The sequence below is a fragment of the Tamandua tetradactyla genome (assembly GCF_023851605.1).
Source record: "Tamandua tetradactyla isolate mTamTet1 chromosome 16 unlocalized genomic scaffold, mTamTet1.pri SUPER_16_unloc_1, whole genome shotgun sequence".
NCBI classification, from domain to species: Eukaryota; Metazoa; Chordata; class Mammalia; order Pilosa; family Myrmecophagidae; genus Tamandua; species Tamandua tetradactyla.
This window is the reverse complement of record NW_027518248.1, coordinates 83,333-105,702: the sequence shown is the minus strand read 5'-3', so window position 1 is coordinate 105,702 and position 22,370 is coordinate 83,333. Positions and strand designations below refer to the sequence as shown.

At 37.1% G+C, this 22,370-nt stretch overlaps 1 long non-coding RNA gene across 1 annotated transcript; it reads right to left on the bottom strand.

Moving 5' to 3' along the window:
* Window positions 1-4,087: 4,087 nt before the first annotated feature.
* LOC143672824 (uncharacterized) lies at window positions 4,088-11,865 on the bottom strand. Its single transcript, XR_013170064.1, has 3 exons — window positions 10,433-11,865; window positions 6,211-6,311; window positions 4,088-4,408 (listed from the first exon to the last, which is right to left on the bottom strand). It is a non-coding gene; the product is annotated as an uncharacterized LOC143672824 (long non-coding RNA).
* Window positions 11,866-22,370: the final 10,505 nt, after the last annotated feature.

Below are 22,370 nucleotides of genomic sequence, written 5' to 3'. Positions count from 1 at the left end.
TGATAAACAAGAGATAGTCACAACCTCTGGTAAGTGACATAGAGATATTAGTTTATTACTGTCACTTTCTGGAAATTCAAACATTAATATAATTAGGACAAATACTTGAAATACGAGATGATGGGGAATAGGTAGATGGAAGAATTATATACCAAATGTGGCAAAATATAAAAGTTGAGGATCTAGGTATCTGAGTATTGGGTATGCTGGGAGTGTGCTGTAAGAGTTTTATTTTTTAAACTGTCCTATAACTTTGAAAGTATTTCAGAATATATATATATACATATTCAGAGATGGCATGCAAGAGCATTGTCATTTGTACCATACACAAGGGTTGTCAATGCTGCCTAGTACACCAAATTCCTAAAGTCATTCGTTCATTTATCCACCATCCCACAAATACTTATTGCCCTCTACTACGCGCTAGATCCTGTCTTAGCCACCAGAGATCCAGCACTGAAGAAATTAGCTAGAGTGCCCTCCCCCGCCCCTGTGGAGCTTGTATTCTGGTGTGATCATCATCATCTGACAGAAAACTGTCCCAGCTGCAAGGCAGAGATAGCACACCCAAAACCCAGGAAAAGCACTATTAAGAACCTTTTAGTACAAATAATAATTAAAGGCAATCCCCCCAATGAGGCTTATCTGATAGGTCCATGTAGCTCAGAAAAGATCAGTATGAGAATTAACAGATTAAATTACTGAGGTTGAGTTTTATCTTTTATCTTTTCCTCTGCCGATTTTCTCAGGTGAAAAGCAAGAGAGTAGAAGGAGGAAGAAAAGCAATGGATCTGGATATTTGGCAAAGAAGAGAACCTTCACATTAATGATAAAAGTCAACAATATTAAAGAGCTAGAATCCTACAGTACATTTTTAAAACTCTGTATGCTTCAGCATTAGCCTTGATTCGAGAGATTTTTATCTGTTCAAAGTGCTTGCTAACATTAATAACAAAAAATAACACTTCTGCGGCCAAATTACCTTTCTAGTCTTCCTGGCAATCAAATCTTCCAGTTTCATGGTAGATTTGGGGCACATGCATTGCCAACTGGATCAATATATTTTTAATCAATTCCCCCACAGTCTTTGGAATCTGCATAATTTATATAAAAGTGTAGACAGATTGATATTGTAGTCCACAGGGACTATAGAATATCTGAAGCTTAAATTTTTTTCCCAATATAAATTATGCATACTGAAGTCATCCATCATTAGTAAGAAACCTTGTCAGGTGAATATTAACTTCTGGACAATAGAATACTGAACATATAAAAAGATCACAATATGCTTATCAAAGAAAAAACTTCTACCATTTTGTTTCACTGCACTTTTACTTGGAAAAGTGGCAAGTGAAACTGCCCATTTACAAGGCTAGAGGAAGTAAACTAAGTGCCAAGTTTATAAAGGTATTTAACAAATACTATAGCCGAATAACTAATATTTAATGAGTAAATACTATGTGCCAGGCACTGTGCTGGGTGGGTGTCTCATGAACACCATCTCACTTATCTTCACAACTCTGAAAGGTAGGCACTATTTCCTCCTTTATACAGACAAGGAATCTGAGATGTAAAGAAGTTACACAGCTTGCAAGTTCTTGAAAGTAGTATGTGGCAAATCTGGGATTTAAACCCAGGTCTTTCTGATTCCAAAACTCACAGACTTTGGTTTTCATATTTCTGATTCACATGATTAAGTAATCTATTATTCTGGTGTTGTCTTCTGTGTCCTTTCCATGATGTATTCTAAGAGAACTCCTCCAGTCATAAAGAATCACTGAGCAAAGAGGTATTATGAGAGAGGGATTATGAGAGATTTCTCTATCTCTGGAGCCAGAGCTACATCACATTTGTCCCATAGATGAGACTCTGATACTTTTAAAATGCTAAAGAGAAGCACTCCAAAGTCATCTACCATACCGTACCGGGTTGTAAGTTCCATGATGGAAAGGTCAGAGTCTTTAAATTTTGAACCACCACATCATAACCTGGCATTATTTCTGTCACACAGTACATTTCAATAAATATTGCCAGATGAATGAATAAACAAATGAATAACCAGATTCTTCTTTGTTGATTTAGTCCAACATACAAGCTTTAACATTAGGCTTCCATATTTAAAAATCTGCCCAATTTCATTAAAAGAAAAACAAAGTGAAGATATTCTTTCATTAAGAAGATCGTCATGAAAAATGAACCAGAAAAAGGCTCTGAATTAATTTAAGGAACGTTTATAAAGCATGTGCAGGATGATTTTCTGACTCAGGGGACTGCTTAATGTATTTCTAGACTTTTTATTTCCTAGGCTTCTTGATGACAATGTATAACTAAGAAGAATGGATCAGATAAACAAATGAACATATAGACCTCACAATCAATACTACACTTGGATTGCCCTCTTCTCTCTTCTTCCTTTTTATTTATATTTGTTCCTAAACCATCTCTCTGATTCCATTTACAGTAAATGAAATTTTAAGAAACAAAAACAAACAATTCCAAAGAAACACAGCGGCAAAAGAAAGCAATACATTTTGGTAATGGATGATGGCAGCACAACATTGTGAATGTAATTAGCACCAAATTGTATATCTGAATGTGGTTAAAAGATGAAATTTTAGGTTGTATATAAGTTAGTAGAATAAAAAATTTAAAAACAAATATATGGGAAAAGAACCCCAAAACATAGGAGTATACAACACAAACACTGAGTCCTACTGTAAATGATGGATTATAATTAATAGTACAGTTATAAAAAATGTTCTTTCATGAATTGTAACAAATGTACCACACTAATGCCAGGTGTTAATAATAGGGTGGTTTGAGGGAACACTGTATTTTATGCATGATTTTTCTGTAAACCTACAACTCTTCTAAATAAAAAAATCAATAAACCTCATGAACCGTTGTATTCTATTTGCCCTTTTTTTTTCTTCTTTTTCAATTCCTAAAGTATCCAGGCTTGGACCATGAATTATATGATTACCCCCTCTATTGGTTTACTTTCTAAGTTCAAATAGGATAACTAAAACTGTATTTCTTGTTAAACAAATACAAAGAGCACCTCTGATATGCTTGCTTTATAAAAACCACATATTATTTTGGAAGAAGTCCTTGATTTCATCACCCAAACTTGGTACTGAATCTTTTTTTTTAATTTTACCAATAATATTTCTTCTTGAAGAATATTTCTTTTTCTTTCTTTTTAAAATTAATTTTATTTACAAATACTCCATATCCACCAAACACACATTCCCCCTTCCCTTGTTTTCCCCATTCCCTGACAACCTCCAACCTACTGTATGTATCTGAAAATCTAAACATCTCTTATATGTGACATCATACTAAATTTGTCCTTATATGCCTTGCTTATTTCACTGAGCATAATGTTTTCAATTTTCTTCTATGTTGCAACATGTCTTAGAACTTGATTTTTCTTATGGTTGAATTATATTCTGTCATGTGTATGAACCACAGTATGTTTATCTACTCATTTGTTGATGGACACCTGAATTATTTCCACCTTTTGGTTATTGTGAACAATGCTGCTATGAATGCTGGTGTACAAGCATATGTTTGAGACCCTGTTTCCACTTTCTCGGGTATATATCCAGAAGTGGAACCACTGGGTCCTTATTTGTCCTCTGGATTATGAAACAAAATATTAAACATAGAATCCATTCTTCATCATTTCCCATGATATGTGGAAGCTAAGCTGTGAAAAAGTCCAGGCTCTAAGTAATACCAGAAAGCAAAACATTTAATTTTGAGATAAAGTTATATATTTTACATCATATTTACATTCTTACTTAATTTGATGAAAAAATACTAGGTATAAAATGAGACTCCAACAATCAAGCATAGATAGGAATAATGGGTGGCATGGAAAAACTAAATATAATATACAAATGGGTAATTCACAGATCAATAACTGAGTTGACTTGACACATTAGTTTCAGCTCACAACTCGGTATATAGAGTGAATTCTAATTTGTTTTATAAAATATTAATTTTTGATAATTTGTATGCTAGCCTTCATCTAGTCAAAAAGTCTCCTAATAAGACAAGTTGTTTGAGAATAAATTTAAAAAGGCTAATTTTTAAGAAATCACAAAATGGAAAAAAATATTTCCATATGAACTAAACTAATAATCCCCAACTAATTCTGTGATTAAAAAAAAATCTGTGATACTTTTAAATAAGCTTGAAGAGATTTTATAAGTATAAAACACTCACCTAAAGTGCATTTTTTCCATGATCATCTGGTAAGAATTGCTTGTCTACAGCACATACTAGGATGTGTTCAGGAAGATTGGGAGACTTGGCTCCCACCAGCAGGAATCCTGCTGGGATGTCATTTTGTTCTGTACACAACAATACCAAACACAAATCCTTTCCTGCTTGACAAAACCTAAAAACAGGTAAGAAGGACACAGTGAAATGTTTAGGGAGGTTATATCTTACACGTCTCCTTTGGGAGAGTAGGTTTTCCTATGGGGATTACTATTAAGAACAAAACTTATAATCCATAATCAGAAACCAGAAAAAAAATCTACTGTATATGCTCCTCTGAGCAGAGTCAAAAAAAAAACACTAAGAAGAGATATCTCTATGTGCTTCAGCCAACGCTAATGACTTTAAATTTTCTGACCCACAGTAAGACCAATAAACATGCAGCAGAATTTGAAAAGAGCACATAGAGGGCTATCTATTGATTTTTACTTTCAATGTAAATTCATTTCTCTAAAATGAGGCCAATCACAGAATAGAGATGTTCTCCATTTCAGAGGAAGAAACTGAAGTTCAGAGTTTGGGACCTCATGACTGAATGGGCCAAAACTAGAACTCAGAACTGCTAGGTTATTTTCACTAGATATGATGTGACATGACAAGACATGACACCTTACATACCACTTTGTATATCATGTTACATTGATTCATTAAATCACTATTTATTCAACAAACAATTGTAAGAGATGCTGTCTGACACTTGAGGATAAAGAGCTGAATAAGACCCATTTTTCTCTAAGAATCCACATTATAGTCTATTGGAAATGAGAGGACAGCCATTGTTTTGCTGCACAGCACCCCTCTCCATCTCTCTGGAAAGTGCTCTCCTTGCACTGTAATCATGAGTTCCAGTAGAGAACTGTGATATTCTGGACTGACCTAGGAGCTGGCACCTGACCCAAGCTTCTTGGGTCAATTAAACACCCCACCTTTCCCGCCACAGTTGATTGGTCAGGGTAGGTACCTGAAATAAATCAGGTCAATTAAAACCTTTTCCCAATGAATTATGAACATGGAACCAGGGAGGACATGGCTTGGTTCATGCTGTTGGCAGCCATGTTTCTTGCCATATGTAGAAGCCTGTCAGCAGTCAGGAGACCACAGGAGAGTGCTCTGGCAGTGTCTGAATCCTGAAGCCCAGAGTATCTGCCAATAATTTCTTCATTTTACCAAAGACAATATGAGGTGGGTTTCTGTCACTTGCAACCAAGAGAGGGTGAATCAAGTATGATAAATGCTATTCCAGAGAGTTGTAGGAACACAGAAGACAGACAATTCACTCCTTCCACACAAACCTGAAGAAATGATCATCATTGCCTAGTACAAAATAGGAAAGAGTCATGCAGGAGTCTTCCTAAAAGCATCAAATCATATCATGATTGTAACCAAATGTGAACAAAGAGCTGGATCTATCAGTCAGCAGATGAGAGACAGAAGAAAAAACACTATCACAACATTGCATGAAGGTGTGGTGCATATAAGTAATTATACGGTCAGTGACCATCAAACCTCAGAAGTAAACATAATGGAATTAGAAAGTCAACAGAAGAAAGGCTAAATGATCAAGGCAATGGGTCTCAACCATTTCAGTCTTGTAGATCTTTTAACTTTAAAAAAATTCAAATTTAACTTTTAGTATCCTTCAATTGAGAAAAATACTTAAAAATTATTATGGATTATTTAACAATTTTAAATGAATCTGCATTTTATTACTCATAGTATTATCTAGATTTATTTTAGAAATGATCATTTCTATATGTGAATTATATTACTTAGCTTATAAACAAAATTTGTGGAGCCTATGGATATATGGAACATTCTGTTGTCTCCACCTCCATGAAGGCATAGGACTCAAATGCTTGGAATTTGAGAACTGATGATGATAATGATACTGATGGCAGCTAAAGTTTATGGCTCACTTACCATAAGCCGAGCATAGTGCTTAACACTGTATAGATGATCTCGTTTAGTGCTCTGAACAACTCTAAATTGGAACCACTATCTTCTTTTCACAGATGAAGACACTGCGGCACAGAGAGGATAAGGAACTCAGCCAAAGTTACATAATGATTTAGCAGCAGTGATGTAAGGCATGGGAAATTTACCATAGAAGAAAAGACAAAAAGCACACTACTCAACTTAGCAAAATAAAAGTAGTTCAGAACAGTTATGAACCAATGTTAACAATATAAAATGGAATATTTTATTTTAAAGTAGAACATTAGAATAGTTATGTATTCATATTTAGAAAGTGATAATGTCTGTTTAAATTTCACTTATAATTTTCAGGTATCATAGGGTTTTTTTGTTGTTGTTTTTTACTATCATTACTACTTTTATTTCTTTTCTCTATATTAACATTTTATATCTTTTTCTGTTGTGTTGCTAGTTCCTCTAAACCGATGCAAATGTACTAAGAAACGATGATCATGCATCTATGTGATGATGTTAAGAATTACTGAGTGCATATGTAGAACGGTATGATTTCTAAATGTTGTGTTAATTTCTTTTTTTCTTTTTCTTTTTTTTTCTTTTTTTCTTTCTTTCCGTTAATAAAAGAAATAAAAAAAAAATAAAATAAAATATTCTGAAGCGTCTTTGAGCCAACAAGATGGAAAGCAATTGAGTAAGTTAATGACATGTGAGTCATGTCACTGTGTGATTTTGATCATTATATAATTTTAAATTGTTTTTATTATAAGTCATATGCATTGACATTGGCTTAATTTGTATGCATAAAGATGGGAAGCTCAGGGAACTTTGATTATGTTAATGAACCCCAAAATAGAAATTTTACAGATGTGACTAAAGATACTCTTTTCCTATTATGAAAGTTAAATTCGTGCCTCATTCCCACTCACCAAATTATGATTATATGAAGTGTACCAATATGTCCTAAAGATTAAAATGTTGTGATTATAATCTAATTTGGCTTTTCATGTATGAGGGGAGAGGGGACACTTTTGGCAGCATGTTCTTTGTAGAGAAGGTCCAGCAAACAGCAGTTTGAAACTTTCTGTCTACAGAGTTAAAATGTGAAACTTACAAAAATAAACTAGTATATACTTTTAATTCTAAAATGTAGAAATTCTAAAATTTGGGTATCAAAAGTACATTTTTAACATTTTTTTATTTTGGTGCTGGAAAACATTTAATATACATTTAGTATCCACTCCCCCAAAATAAAGGTATAATATTTTATTTTTTAATTTGTCAGCCAAATATGTTTTTATATAATCAATTTAACACAAATTAAGCAGCACTTCATACATGAAAAAGTAAAACCTTTTCTTGTCTAGTATGAAAATTGACAGTTTACTAATATACTTATTTCAAATAAATACTTTCTACTTAAAATCAATTCTTTATCACATGCAATGGAAAGATAAAATTAGTTTTAAATCCCTAAGGGGTTTGAAAGTTTATATATTAAAAGAGATTTGTGACTCAAAGATTTAGGGAACAGTAATCTCTTCCAATCTGTTTAATAGGCCCAGAAAATTTAGGAAAATGGCCCAAGGTCAAATACCCAGTAATCAGAAATGTTAGGACCAGAATCAAGGCCTTTTACTCCAATTTAGATGTTCCCTCACCTTCATTAACACCTCTCTAAATCCTAGGTCAAGCTTCACCTCCCTGCAGGCTGATGTAGGAACTTCCCTATAATTTCTTCCTTGTCCATTTTTGCTGTGACCTATCACCTGACATTTCCTGGGTCCTTTCCAAACCAAAGCCTGGAGCATTTGATACACCAGCCTTTTCCAGCCTCTCAAAATATCAGCAGACACTTACCTCATCTTTACTGATGAATCCTTACAATCATAGATTTGCACACCACAAAGAAAACCCCAGTTCAAGAGTTTTCTCAAGGACTGCAATGCATTGACATTTCAGCAAAGAGAGACTAAGGGGGAGAAACTACAAATTTGGTTGTGCACAGAGCAGAGATGGGTAAGAAAGCACACTGTTGAGTGTCAAAAGAAAGCAGGATTTCAACAGCAAGGTAAAAACTACATAGTCCACTCAGGTGGAGAAGTACAAATAATTTTGAATACTACAGTCTTTGAAATATGCTTCCCCTTTATGGTTTGCAGAAACCTAGAGGTCAACAATATTCATTATTAAATGACTGGATTCTTTGGGAAGCATATTTTTTTTAGGTACCTTCTCTTAAAAAAATTCCCAAGAACTACCTTTAACAATGAAAGTGTAAATGTACTATTTTATGAAAAACAACAACAACAACAAAGCAAACCAGAAAAACCAACCACAAAAAACACCACTGCCACACTGGTGGGGGTTATGTCCAGGGGGCATGGGAGCCAACTGAAAGGGCTCCCAATAGCCAATGTAGGAATAATTTGAACAAAAAAATAATTACAGTTGTATTAAATTATACCCTGAAGTATAAAATAGGTATCTATGAGCCAATTCTTGATATAAATAAATGGCTGAATATATTAATAAATAGGGGAGAAGAGACAAATCTTCTGTGTAGAAGAATTTGAAATAATTCCATGTAGGTACATTATCCTTTATAAAGGAGGAGGAGTTCCTTAAATGTGGGTTGAACATAGTAACTCCCCTCCAAATACAGTATGGAAAAGGAGTGGAGCAGGGGAGAGTCACACCAGGTGATTATCAACAATATCAATAGTCATAAATCATGCCAATAGTATGTTCCCTTGATACGATGTGATAAAATTGGCACTTTACCTTTACCTCTGTGATTAAACTTAACTCCCATTTAATCAGGAGAACATCAGAAATATTCAATACAGAGTTAACCCGTAACATACCTGACCAGTATTTCTCAAAACTGTTAAGGTCATCAGAAACAAGGAAGGTAAGAAACTGTCAAAACCAGGAAACTAAGGACACAGGATAACTAAATGTAATATGCTATCCTGGAACAGAAAAAGGACATTAGGTTAATATGAAGGAACTCTGAATAAACTATGGGCTTTAGTCAATAACAATATGTTGGTCATTAAATATAAAAAATGTACTATAGGTAAGATATTGAAAGAGGATATACAAGAACTCTGTACTACCTTCTAAAATGTTCTAAAAAATCAAAGTCCAATGTTAAAAAATGTCCTATTTTACCAGATAAGTCCTGAAATACAGTGGGGCCAGCCTCTCCAGAAGATCAACTAATTCCATCCCCTATCCCATATTATCAACAGCCCCTTCCAACATGAAAAAGTTGGAATAGGCATAGCCCAAATACTCCTAAAGAATGGGTGAAAGATCAAAGGTGTTGGTGGAGTTATACAGAGAAGCTAAGGTGTAACAAATGAGTGCGAGTGCTGAATTATTATACTGATATTTCCTCTAGCCTCCAGTGTTCTGGAGCAACTAGAAGGACAAATCCATAACAAACTCTGAAATCTGTTCTATATGAAAATCATTCCTTTCTCTTTCTTTTCTTTTTATACATGTTGTATTTAACAATAAGAAACGTTTTAAAAAATGTCCTATTTTGTCTTCTTGTCTTCTAGATATTCACCAACACAAGCCACATACATTTTAATCAAGAGTAGAGAGAATAGGAGACAGAAAGGGAAGAGATGGCTGAGTCTGGAAACAGGGTCAAGAGGAAATGCATTCAAGGTCAAAAATGGTTGCTGAGCTCCTCTATGAAATTGTAGCTTTCCTAAACTCAGGGTGTTCAGGTGTGACACAGACATGTGTGCACCCTACCACCTGGGCCACTAAGCATCCCCCACCTTCCAGACTAGGCAGCCAAGGAGAACCAGTGCAAGGATGAAGTGCCTGCTGTGCCACAAGTGATAAACATTAATTAAAATCTCAAACTGAATGAAAAGAAACCTCACTATTCCCTTGCAGAATAATTCTGAATTACATTTTAAATTAAATAATGCCCAATGTGATCTGTTTAGAGCCTCCTGGATAATGGAAGGGTCTAAATCTATTTACTGACACAAGGCTAGAAAGATAAATTATCAATATAGGCATACAAATAGCAATTTAATTGCCAAACTTGGCCCCCAAATAGTTTCATTTTCTGAGAGTAATTCTGAAATGTTGCCCTAAAACCAAGGCTCTTGAAGGGCAAATGATTTTAAATGAAAAAGGAACAATGGTAGAGCCTTTTCAAATAAACTTCATCTGCATTTACCTTAAGAAAACAGCCAGGGTTTTCACTTCACAGACACAGATTTGCATTCTCCAATTATCTCCAACTTGAAGGTTACAGAGTAAACTAAAAGGGGGGAGGAGAAGTTTACTGAAATGGTGGTAAACACAAACTAAAGTAATCAAAGCAGTATTTGAAGGCCTAAAACTTGGTGGCCCCTCTCCCCTGCAGACAATCAACTGCCTCATAGTATGGTAGGAACTTACTCTATTCCAATAATTTACATAAGAAATTAGCAACCAAATCTTACATCTGAATGGTGAGCCCCAGCAGCCCTTTTGGTGTTAAGTATCTGCTCATCTAAATTGCCTCTGAAAATAGCTTAATCTTCCTTTAAGCCTTAGGTAAATATAGAGGGTTTCCCAGGAAAGAAAGATGGTAATGCTGAAACCCGCCCAGGCATTGTATTACCCTATTTCCCTGCTATTTTTTACAAGGAAAATTTCAGGGCTCTCTTTCATTTTGAGTGAGAGAACTGTTAGAATGATCTTAGAATGTGCTGAAGTTGAAAGGACAAACAATAAACTATCAAATTATAAACTCTGCTTTTTGTTTTATATGTTTATCCCCAGGTGAATTAAAGGGGAAATGAATAATGAATACAATTAATTATAAGAACTAATGTGCTCATTTGAATAACTGAAACAAGGAAGCAAAGAATAAGAAAAAGGTCCTGTAATACTGTATAGATTATTGCAATGCCTGGGAACATCCTAGACTATATTAAGCAGATAATCAAAAAGTATTGGCAAAGTCCCCTGAGGGAGGGGAGAAAGACTATGGAACTATTAAACCTTACCATCAGGGAATTCCCTGATACTGTGTCAAACTTTAGGGACATTCAAATCAATAGGCCATGCCCTCAATCATGAGGCTTACTCTTGTGAAGCTTATGTAGGGAGCACAGAAGCTTCGACTACTTATAGGCATCTCTAAGTCCTTCTGGAGGACCTCTGTTGTTGCTCAGATGTGGCCTCAGTCTCTCTAAGCCCAACTCTGCAAGTGAAATCACAGGCCTCCCCTATGTGGGACATACATGCAGGGATGCAAGTCTCCCTGGCAACATGGGAGTGGACTTCCAGCAATGAATCCAGACCCGGCACTGTGGGATCAACAATTACAACCTGACCAAAAGGGGGAAAAGAAGTATAAATAATCAAGTATCAGTGACAGAGAGAATTCAAATAGAGTCCAGAGGATAATCAGGAGGTTGCTCTTCACAAGCTTCAGGTAGATCTTGCTACCTATCATAACCTGACAACCCTCAACCATGACATGACCATTCCAGCCAATCCTAAAGAACACCTAGGGCAACAAATAAGATTCCACAAGTGTTCCAGGCATAAACTTACAACCTCCAGATGAGTCCCTACTCCAGATAAGCCCTTAAACCTAGCCCAGCCTTTCCAGAACATTGGGTAGTTCCATCTCACTAGAACCAGTCACATGAAAACATGACAAAAGGTTTGCAAGGATAAACCAATAAGGCACCAAGAAAAATTATTTCCAGCCAATTTAGACAGCTTCAAAATGTGAGCAATAGTATAAATTAAAAAGACTTCCTGAAATCTGGTCAACTGATTTCACTGGGAAGTCACCTTAGTTCCTCTAAACAATTTTCTGTCTAAACCTCTCCCTAATCTTTTAAGTGACTCACTACTGCTTAGAATTGAACTCAGAAAAAGAGAGCCCTTAAATTGTGCACGTGGGACCAAACTAGACCCCAGGTCCTCTCCAACTCTGCAAAGCTGGCTGTTAAGAATTTCTAGCTACCCCCTCAACCTTTCATTTTATAATTGCTTTCATGGGTATAGACTATTTCCATAAATCAAAATGCAAATCTGGTGGAAAACGAGTGTGATGGAAAGAGGGGGCGAACATACCTACATCAGGCTTCTCTCTCCTGGGTAGGGAGTAGGCTAGTTAATGTTAACAAGAGTTTAGGGAAGCAGGTGGGCTTTATCTTAGTCTCTTTTAAGGGATAAGGAAAGGGAAAAGGAGAGCAGGGGTGAGCACAGAAACTGCAAAAAAAAAAGGAAACACAGGTACTTCTCAAAGTTAGAACAAGTACCGGCTCTCAAACATGAAGGAAACAAGACCCAAAAAAGCATTACCTGTATTGCCTCACCTTGGCTTAGCAATTATTGTTTCACTGGTCTAATTTTTAAAGTAAATTTTTATTTCAGGTTTGACACATGTGAAAATAAAAAAATTTAACAAAGAAATCATTTTCATCCATTTCATCTGAGATGTTCCTCTTTTAGAGGAACTGCACACGATCCCTGGAATCTTCCACACAAAACGAAACAAAACAAAAAACAAATGAAAGAGGTGCAACCCAAATTAGGCACAAAGACTGAAGGCAGCAGAGCAATCTGTACACTGTCTGGGAAGACATAGTAAATGAGGGAAGGAGTCAAGGTGATTAGACAAGGTCTTCATTTAAAAACAGGAGATGAGGGAGAAGATGGCAGCTTAGTAAGGAGCGTGCATCTTAGTTTCTCCTCCAGAACAACTACTAAAGAACTAGAAACAGTACAGAACAGCTCTCAGAGCCACGACAGAGACCAGACACACAGTGTACCCCATTCTGGACCGGCTGGACCGGCTAAGAGACTCCACTGTGGTGAGGACCCCGAGAGGCGCGTGCTTCCCCAGGCCGTGGCAGCTGGTGGCTGGAGCCCCTCCCTCCCTCCTTCCCTGGCCGGCTGGGAGCTTCGGATTGGCAGTTCCCCAAGCCATGTTGGCCGGCACCCCTCCCCCACATGCCGCTTCCCGGGCCGGCTGGGAGCCTCAGATCGGTGGTTCCCCAAGCCACAGCAGCCCTCCCACACAGCTTCCCGGGCCAGCTGGGAGCCTCAGAACAGCGGTTCCCCAAGTTGCAGCGGCCGGCAACCGGAGCCCCTTCCACACACGCGGCTTCCCAGGCCAGCTGGGAGCCTCGGATCAGCGGTCCCCCAAGCTGCAGTGGCCGGTGACCCTCCCCCACAGGTGACTTCCTGGAGGGAAAGGAAAGAGTCTCCAACAGTAGTAGAGATTAAGCCCAACCTAACACCAATAGTGGCATTAATGAACAACTTCTGACTACTAAAAATAGGCCCTCAGCTCAGGCGAAACTGATCAAGGTGGAAGTCGCTGATTGGGCTAACTGAAAAAGAGGAAAGGGGGTGAAACAGAGCCTTCTGCGGCTGTTTCTATGGAGGCTTGGTTGCCTCTGGGCTCAGCGCTGGGATTACACAGGTTGCAACTGCTCGAACGCAGAAATAGGCTGCTTTCAGGGCTCTCTACCACCTGAACCTTCCCTGTGGGAGGGGTGAAACACAACTCAGGTGAAATCCCACTCTCAAGGAATTCAGATCCCAGGACTTCACAATTTGAAGCCATTAAAACCAACCTACAACCTTTCCCCTGTCTCCACCACACACCCAGCAGCGAGAGTCTTCCAAAGTTAAAGGAGCCACAACATCTTTTGCTGGTGGGACCCAAAGACAGACAAGCACCACATACTGGGCAGGATAGGAAAAACAGAGCCCAGAGACTTCACAGGAAAGTCTTTCAACCTGCTGGGTCCCACACTCAGGGATATCTGATTAAATGCCCAGACACCAGCAAAAAATAACAAATCACACCAGGAAAATTGAAGATATGGCCCAGTCAAAGGAACAAACCAATAGCTCAAATGAGATACAGGAGCTGAGACAACTAATTATGAATATACAAACAGAAATGGAAAACCTCTTCAAAAACCAAATCAATAAATTGAGGGAGGACATGAAGAAGGCATGGGATCAACAAAAGAAGAAATGGAAAGTCTGAAAAAACAAATTACAGAACTTATGGGAATGAAAGATACAGTAGAAGAGATGGAAAAAAATGGAAACCTACAATGGTAGATTTAAAGAGAGAGGCTAGAATTAGTGAACTAGAGGATGGAACATCTGAAATCCAAAAAGAAACAGAAACTATAGGGAAAAGAATGGAAAAATTTGAGCAGGGGCTCAGGGAATTGAATGATAATATGAAGTGCACAAATATACCTGTTGTGGGTGTCCCAGAAGGAGAAGAGAAGGGAAAAGGAGGAGAAAAACTACTGGAAGAAATTATCACTGGAAATTTCCCAACTCTTATGAAAGACCTAAAATTCCAGATCCAAGAAGTGCAGCGCACCCCAAAGAGAATAGACCCAAATAGGCATTCTCCAAGACACTTACTAGTTAGAATGTCAGAGGTCAAAGAGAAAGAGAGGATCTTGAAAGCAGCAAGAGAAAAACAATCCATCACATACAACAGAAACCCAATAAGACTATGTGTAGATTTCTCAGCAGAAACCATGGAAGCTAGAAGACAGTGGGATGATATATTTAAATTGCTAAAAGAGAAAAACTGCCAACCAAGACTTCTATCTCCAGCAAAATTGTCCTTCAAAAATGAGGGAGAAATTAAAGCATTTTCAGACAAAAAGTCACTGAGAGAATTTGTGACCAAGAGACCAGCTCTGCAAGAAATACTAAAGGGAGCACTAGAGTCATATATGAAAAGACAGAAGAGAGAGGTATGGAGAAGAGTGTAGAAAGAAGGAAAGTCAGATATGATATATATAATCCAAAAGGCAAAATGTTAGAGGAAAATATTACCCAAACAGTAATAACACTAAATTTTAATGGACTGAATTCCCCAATCAAAAGACATAGACTGGCAGAATGGATTAAAAAACAGGATCCTTCTATATGCTGTCTACAGGAAACACATCTTAGACGCAAAGATAAACATAGGTTGAAAGTGAAAGGTTGGGAAAAGATATTTCATGCAAATAACAACCAGAAAAGAGCAGGAGTAGCTATACTAATATCCAACAAATTAGACTTCAAATGTAAAACAGTTAAAAGAGACAAAGAAGGATACTATCTACTAATAAAAGGAACAATTAAACAAGAAGACATAACAATCATAAATATTTATGCACCAAATCAGAATGCCCCAAAATATGTGAGGAGTACACTGCAATCACTGAAAAGGGAAATAGACACATCTACCATAATAGTTGGAGACTTCAATTCCCCACTCTCATCAAAGGACAGAACATCTAGACAGAGGATCAATAAAGAAACAGAGAATTTGAATATTACAATAAATGAGCTAGACTTAACAGACATTTATAGGACATTACACCCCACAACAGCAGGATACACCATTTTCTCAAGTGCTCATGGATCATTCTCAAAGGTAGACCATATGCTGGGTCACAAAGCAAGTCTTAACAAATTTAAAATGATTGAAATCATACACAACACTTTCTCAGATCATAAAGGAATGAAGTTGGAAATCAATAATAGGCAGAGTGCCAGAAAATTCACAAATACATGGAGGCTCAACAACACACTCTTAAACGAGTGGGTCAAGGAAGAAATTACAAGAGAAATTAGTAAATATCTCGAGGCGAATGAAAATGAAAACACAACATATCAAAACCTATGGGGCACAGCAAAGGCAGTGCTAAGAGGGAAATTTATTGCCCTAAATGCCTATATCAGAAAAGAAGAAAAGGCAAAAATTCGGAAATTAACTGTCCACTTGGAAGAACTGGAGAAAGAACAGCAAACTAACCCCAAAGCAAGCAAAAGGAAAGAAATAACAAAGATTAGAGCAGAAATAAATGAAATTGAGAACATGAAAACAATAGAGAAAATCAATAAGACCAGAAGTTTGTTCTACGAGAAAATCAACAAGACTGATGGGCCCTTTGCAAGACTGACAAAAAGAAGAAGAGAGAGGATGCAAATAAATAAGATCAGAAATGTAAGAGGAGACATAACCACTGACCTCACAGAAATAAAGGACGTAATAACAGGATACTATGAACAACTTTATGCTAAAAAATACAACAACGTAGATGAAATGGACAAGTTCCTAGAAAGGCATGAACAACCAACTGTGACTCAAGAAGAAATAGATGACCTCAACAAACCAATCACAAGTAAAGAAATCGAATCAGTCATTCACAAGCTTCCCAAAAAGAAAAGTCCAGGACCAGATGGCTTCACATGTGAATTCTACCAAACATTCCAGAAAGAATTATTACCAACTCTGCTCAAACTCTTCAAAAAAATCAAAGTGGAGGGAAAGCTACCTAATTCATTCTATGAAGCCAACATCACCCTCATACCAAAACCAGGCAAAGATATTACAAAAAAGAAAACTGCAGACCAATCTCTCTAATGAATATAGATGCAAAAATCCTCAACAAAATTCTAGCAAATCGAATCCAGCAACACATTAAAAGAATTATACATCATGACCAGGTAGGATTCATCCCAGCTATGCAAGGATGGTTCAACATAGGAAAATCAATTAATGTAATACACCATATCAACAAATCAAAGCAGAAAAATCACATGATCATCTCAATTGATGCAGAGAGGGCATTTGACAAGATTCAACATCCTTTCCTGTTGAAAACACTTCAAAAGATAGGAATACAAGGGAACTTCCTTAAAATGATAGAGGGAATATATGAAAAACCCACAACTAATATCATCCTCAATGGGGAAAAATTGAAAACTTTCCCCCTAAGAACAGGAACAAGACAAGGATGTCCATTATCACCACTATTATTCAACATCATGTTGGAGGTTCTAGCCAGAGCAATTAGACAAGAAAAAGAAATACAAGGCATCAGAATTGGAAAGGAAGAAGTAAAACTATCACTGTTTGCAGATGATATGATACTATACATCGAAAACCTGGAAAAATCCACAACAAAACTACTAGAGCTAATAAATGAGTACAGCAAAGTAGCAGGTTACAAGATCAACATTCAAAAATCTGTAGCATTTCTATACATGAGCAATGAACAAGCTGAGGGGGAAATCAAGAAACGAACTCCATTTACAATTGCAACGAAAATAATAAAATACTTAGGAATAAATTTAACTAAAGAGACAAAAGACCTATACAAAGAAAACTACAAAAAACTGTTAAAAGAAATCACAGAAGACCTAAATAGATGGAAGGGCATACCGTGTTCATGGATTGGAAGACTAAATATAGTTAAGATGTCAATCCTACCTAAATTGATTTACAGATTCAATGCAATACCAATCAAAATCCCAACAACTTATTTTTCGGAATAGCAAAACCAATAAGCAAATTTATCTGGAAGGACAGGGTGCCCCGAATTGCTAAAAGTATCTTGAGGGAAAAAAACAAAGCTGGAGGTCTCTTGCTGCCGGACTTTAAGGCATATTATGAAGCCACAGTGGTCAAAACAGCATGGTATTGGCATAAAGACAGATATATCGACCAATGGATTTGAATAGAGTGCTCATATATAGACCCTCTCATCTATGGACATTTGATCTTTGATAAGGCAGTCAAGCCAACTCACCTGGGACAGAGCAGTCTCTTCGATAAATGGTGCCTAGAGACCTGGATATCCATATGCAAAAGAATGAAAGAGGACCCGTATCTCACACCCTATATAAAAGTTAACTCAAAATGGATCAAAGATCTAAACATTAGGTCTAAGACCATATAACAGTTAGAGGAAAATGTAAGGAGATATCTTATGAAACTTACAATTGGAGGCGGTTTTATGGACCTTAAACCTAAAGCAAGAGCACTGAAGAAAGAAAGAAAGAAATGGGAGCTCCTCAAAATTTAACACCATTGTGCATCAAAGAACTTCATCAAGAAAGTAGAAAGACAGCCTACACAATGGGAGACAATATTTGGAAACGACATATCAGATAAAGGTCTAGTATCCAGAATTTATAGAGATTGTTCAACTCAACAACAAAAAGACAGCCAACCCAATTACAAAATGGGAAAAAGACTTGAACAGACACCTCTCAGAAGAGGAAATACAAATGGCCAAAAGGCACATGAAGAGATGCTCAATGTCCCTGGCCATTAGAGAAATGCAAATCAAAACCACAATGAGATATCATCTCACACCCACCAGAATGGCCATTATCAACAAAACAGGAAATGACAAGTGCTGGAGAGGATGCGGAGAAAGAGGCACACTTATCCACTGTTGGTGGGTTAGGGTTAGGGTTAGGCTTTAGGGTTTAGGGTTTAGGGTTATGGTTAGGGGTTAGGGTTGGGGTTAGGGTTTAGGGTTCAGGGTTTTGGGTTTAGGGTTAGGGTTAGGGTTAGGGTTAAGGGTTGAGGGTAGGAGTTAGGGCTAGGGTTAGGGTTAGGGTTGGGGCTAGGGCTAGGTCTAGGTCTAGGGTTTAGGGCTAGGGCTAGGGCTAGGGTTATTGTTAGGGTTTAGGTTAGGGCTAGGGCTCGGACTAGGGTTAAGGTTATGGTTAGGGATTAGGGTTAGGGTTAAGATTAGGGTTAGAGTTAGGGTTTAGGGTTAGGGTTAGGGTTAGGGTATGGTAGGGTAGGGTAGTGTAGGTTAGGGTTAGGGTTAGGGGTTAGGGTTGGGGTTGGGGTTCAGGTTAGGGTTAGGGGTTTGGGTTGGGGTTGTGGTTAGGGTTAAGGGTTAGGGTTAAGGTTTGGAGTTAGGGTTGGGTTTGGGGTTGGGGTTGAGGTTAGGTTTAGAGTTAGGGATTAGGGGTTCGGGTTATGGTTACATTTAGGGGTTAGGGGTTGTGGTTGAGGTTGGGGTTGGAGTTGGGGTTAGGGTTAGGGTTAGGGTTAGGGGTTAGTGTTAGGGTGTCTCCAATGATTGATAAGTAAACAAGGACTGTACCCCTTCATTAAGAGTGCAGACTCCAGCTGCTTTGAAACTTAGCCTAGCAATTCCTATTTAGTTGACTCTCATAAATTGAATTAATCTCTCTATATTTTAGTTGCCTCATATTTAATTCATACAGTTAATTGAACTAGAAATCCATTGGAAACATTAACCCAATCCCTGACACTTAGTAAATGCTCAACAAATATTAACTATGATTATTATTCCTGGAGCTATGGAAATACAGGTCTTCACTCTTTCACCTCCCTGCCTAACCATATAAACTGTCAGTAGATCAGGCAGGACTTCAATTGGACATTTTCATAAATGAAAATGACACAAAAATTGCAAGAACTCTGAATATTGAAGCTAAAGACATACTGTGGCAAAAAAAACTTTCTGAGAGAAAAAAAGACATGGTAAGATTAAGAATTTTGCTTATATAGATAAAGGACTCAGAAAGAGATTTGTTTGACAGTAAAATTGTCCTATTTTATTGTGATTTCAGAGTGAGTATGCATTTTTTTATTTTTTATTTTTTTTATTAATTAATGGGAAAAAAAGAAATTAACCCAACATTTAGAAATCATACCATTCTACATATGCAATCAGTAATTCTTAACATAACATCATCACATAGATGCATGATCATCGTTTCTTAGTACATTTGCATTGGTTTAGAAGAACTAGCAACACAACAGAAAAAGATAAAGAATGTTAATATAGAGAAAAAAATAAAAGTAATAATAATAGTAAAAAAAAGACAAACAACCAGACAAAAACAAAACAAACAAAAAAACCAAAACAAAACAAAAAGCCTATAGCTCAGATGCAGCTTCATTCAGTGTTTTAACATGATTACATTACAATTAGGTATTATTGTGCTGTCCATTTCTGAGTTTTTGTATCTAGTCCTGTTGCACAGTCTGCATCCCTTCAGCTCCAATTACCCATTATCTTACCCTGTTTCTAACTCCTGCTGGACTCTGTTACCAATGACATATTCCAAGTTTATTCTCGAATGTCGGTTCACATCAGTGGGACCATACAGTATTTGTCCTTTAGTTTTTGGCTAGACTCACTCAGCATAATGTTCTCTAGGTCCATCCATGTTATTACATGTTTCATAAGTTTATCCTGTCTGCATTTTAATCATTCACCTGCTTTAATTTAACTATTGTCTTCTTTGTCTTAGAAATTGTTTTATTTTTATACTGAAATTCACTTAAAATATCAGAAATATTTGCTTTTTATAACCAATGTGAATGGGGGAAGAGTCCAAATCATTTCTATTTACTAGTAAAAGATACAGGAAAAAATGGTGCTTTCTTACTCTTCGTATTAGCAGTCTATGGTTACGTGAGTGTGATCCAGGAAGCAGTATTATCAAGTTTGCATTCACTGAACACTGTAGCAGAGTAAGACCAAGGAATTATAAGACATGTTGATTTACTGATCTGCAACATCTCCCTGTTTAACCTATGCCTTTGTAAAGATGCATAGGAACCTAGCTGAGGCTTCACTGAACCTCTAGTAACTAAATAATAGCTGCTGATCTCAAGTTATATTAATAACATCTGAAGGAAAAAGAAAACAATCATTTTCACGTCTCCCCAATTGAGCTCTTACTTAGGACGTACAGGTTCTCACTGGTCTGGATCCAGACAAACCCAGGTCCAAATTCCGTCTTTGCCATTTGTGACGGCACCTCAGTTACCCTCCTGAGCCCTGGTTCCTAAGAATCCCCGGGCTTTTCTCGTATTTGGATCTGTGGGAACAAATCACAGAGAAATTTTTCCCAAAATTGTATTTGAGCCCCCACCTCTCTCAGAACACTCCCCCCTCTCAGAAGTGACATCATTCTTAACAGCCCCGTTGGTCTGTCACTGCTTCAACTTTCACAGCTTGGACCAAAGAGCTAAGCTTCAAGAACAAATCCTTATTCTGGTTTTTCTTCCTGTCTCTTTAATCATTCTTTTGTCCCTATCTTTGTCCCTCTTCACCCTATTAGCCCATCATTGAAGAGCCCTGTGACACAACTGAGTCCTTAGCTCATGTGTTCCCTTACATCTTGATTCCTAGAAACAACTTTTTAAAATGCTTATCCTACAGCCACTCTAACTCTTACAACAATTTTACAAGTTAGTTCTAATTTTTGCGTCTTTTACATACCAGTCTTATTCCTAACCTTCAAAAAGAAACTTAAAGCCAGATTTTTCTAACTCTGATAATAATGCTCTTTGAGCTACTCACACTGCTTCTTTATTTACACCTCTTAGCTCTAGGCTTGGTCACCTAAGTTCTCAGCATTGGTGTACAACTAATTAGGTCTGGGAGTTTTTAACAGGAGGGCTGTCAATTTCCTACAGACACAATCCCCTATGCCCATCCCAGTTTCTGTCCATTAGAATCACCATTATCCTTGCCATATACTCAACTGCTGGGATATTATAATACCTACTTCAAAGGGTAATTGTAAGACACAGTAAGTGAATTATATATGGGGTATTGCCTGGCACATGATGCATTCTCAATAAAAAAATTGTACTTTTCATTATTCTTATTCTTATTATCATTATTATATATGCTCTACTAGTACTACTACTAAACTATCACTATTACTTAAATGCTTTAAAAGTTTAACATCTAGAAATCAAATAGATAAATGCAGAGAATGGCAATAAGTTAAGTGCTCTGATAGATATTTGTATAAGGTGTTCTATGATCACAAGGTACCTAAATGTACAGTGCCTGCACTTTTAATATTTAGTCGCACATATGCTGACGATATGTGTGCCCCATAGTTTGAAGAGGGAAAGTATATTCACAAGGATCCTCTGGACAATCCCCACAGAGCCCGAACTTCTCCATGAATGCCATATTGAGGTGAGGACTTCTATCTGCAGCTACCAGACTCTTCCCTGAAGTAATTGAAACCTGTAAGCCCCAGATAAAAAGCTGCTCGGTGCCACTCATCATAATAGAGCAATTTGAATTTAGATGACAATGCTATTTTTGAAATGGATAAGTTCACTTAGTCTATATAAAATATATAAATGCATATTTATTTCAACATTAGTGTATTTTAAAAGGCTTTGTGCCTGAGTGGCCCTCCTTCTGAAACTCTAATAACATTTCATATGGCTAGGCAGCTTCATGGTTGTGGCCTGGCCCCTCTAGCAAGGATGACACCCAGTGAGCTCCAAGAAGGGAAAACCTAATGCTGCTTTCTTT